Below are 2,308 nucleotides of genomic sequence, written 5' to 3'. Positions count from 1 at the left end.
ATACTACTACTACTCTCTCTCTCTCTCTCTCTCTCTCTCTCTCTCTCTCTCTCTCTCTCTCTCTCTCTCTCCCTCTATTCGATCTGTGAGCCACGACACGGTTCATGCTGGAGGGATCGAAATGTCGCCGCTCTCCACAGCAACGTTGTTCATCGCAGCGACGTTATTCACCATAGCGAGGCCGTCACCGGTGGAACCACTCTCCGCAGCGACGCCTTTCATTGCAGCAACACCTTTTACCGCAGCGAAGTCGTTCACTGGTGGAACCAAACGAGCAAGGCGCCGATCTCCTCCGAGACTATCTGGATTTTCATCTCCAGATCTGAATCCTCCACTGCCGTAGTGCTGTCAAGGTCGTCTTTGGTGAAGACCGGGTCGGATCTGAAGGAGCGGGGGAAGAGATGCGGTGGGTAGACCATGTGTTGATTACAGATCGGGTCCATGGTAAGGTTGCCATTTGCAGAACGGGTTCATGAAGAGGAAAATGTTTATTGAGGGTTAATAACATGTTATCAAGGGTTAGTAATCATTAATAAAGGTCAATACCATGATTAATGGGGTCAATAATTTACTGTTGAAGAGAGGTTGTGTGGTGTTGGTGACTTTGTACAATGCATATATATTTTAGATATTATCTCCTTGTAAACCTTATATTAGCTTCTATAAGAGGATTTGTGGAAGTAATAGCTTCATTTTCTAACGTTTATTAGGGTTAATAAACATTTATTGGGGTAGTAAACAATTTCTCAATATTTATTACCTCTTAATAAACCAAATTATTAGGGGTCAGTAACTCAATTATGGGGTCCGTAAATCGATTTTTTCTAATATTTCTTATTTTCTATTACAATAAGCTGAAATAAATTGATTATTGGGGGTCAGTAACCAAGTTGTTGGGGGTCAGTAATTAATAATTGGGGGTCAATAACCGAGTTATTGGGGGTCAGTAAACCAAATTATTGGGGGTCAGTAACTCAATTATGAGGTCAGTAAATCGATTTTTTTTTAGTATTTCTTCTTTTCTATTATAATAAGCTGAAATAAGTTGATTATTAGGGGTCAGTAACTGATTATTGGGGGTCAGTAACCAAGTTATTGGGGGTCAGGAACTAATTATTGGGAGTCAGTAACAAAGTTATTGGGGCTCAGTAACTAATTATTGGGGGTCAGTACCCAAATACCGAAATTTGGCGATCGGAGAAAATTTGAGTTACTAAAGGTCAATAACCGGTGACCAAAGAAATTCCGGCAACCGGTGACCGATGACCGGAGTCCGGCGAGGTTCCCGCAAAGTCTTCTCACTCTTTCACTTTCTCTCTCTTTATACATGTTGAAGTGGTGAGGGTAAAATTGTCTTCAAAATATACAAAAATTATTATTTTATTATGACTTAAATATAGATTTGTGTATTTAGGCACAAATAAGAACATCTTATATTGGAATTGGCTCATGTCTATTAAATTCATTGAAATGGGCAATAAAGGGTTTAAATTATAGTACTAAATGGGCATTTTTCTTATTTTTATTTTCTGTGAAATTAACTTGACAAATTAATTTATCGATAGCGCATGTGGTTCAATGCTTATACTTGAATTGGTAATTCACTTCAACTTCAAACCTTCAGCACATTTATCATTTGTAAACCAGTTTGAGTAACTGATCAGTAAAAGGTGAGAATGTTTATTTTTGACTTGAGAAAATGAGAATATATAGGAGGGTTACATGGTGTGTGATCTGTATTTACAGGGTATATTAACAGTGCGTGAACAACAAAGTTTCAGACTCCCACCCAGTCACCATGTTGGCGTGTAAGTTCTCATGTAGTATTTTAGTACTAATGTATGAAATTAAAATGACAACGCGCGTACATTAAACAAATCCGACTAGAATTAGAAGCTTTGTTCTACGTTAAGACTTGCAAATTAAGTATGCATGTACACACAAGTTAATCAGATTGTGAGTAATTATAGTTATCAGTGTTGGAAAATTTGGGTCGATGGATGTTAATAACGTCACCAAATTTTGCTACCTATAAAATCACATAAATACTCAAAATTATTAACAAATAATAATACTTATAATGATGTCAAAATAACAATAAAATAACAAAATATAAATAGAGAAAATACTCATTTAGTCAAACAATATATACAAACCCAATTTCAATGAAAATCTTTTGTCTAAGCCCATTCTAATGAATTTAAAGAAAAAGACGTTTATACCCTTAGTAGTCAAATACATCATATCTCTCTCCCTCTCTCTTCTCCCGTCCCTCACTCTTCTCCAGATCTAAAACTCTCTCTCTCTC

Source organism: Fragaria vesca, linkage group LG3 (assembly GCF_000184155.1).
Source record: "Fragaria vesca subsp. vesca linkage group LG3, FraVesHawaii_1.0, whole genome shotgun sequence".
Taxonomy (NCBI): Eukaryota; Viridiplantae; Streptophyta; class Magnoliopsida; order Rosales; family Rosaceae; genus Fragaria; species Fragaria vesca.
This window is presented reverse-complemented; position numbering follows the sequence as displayed.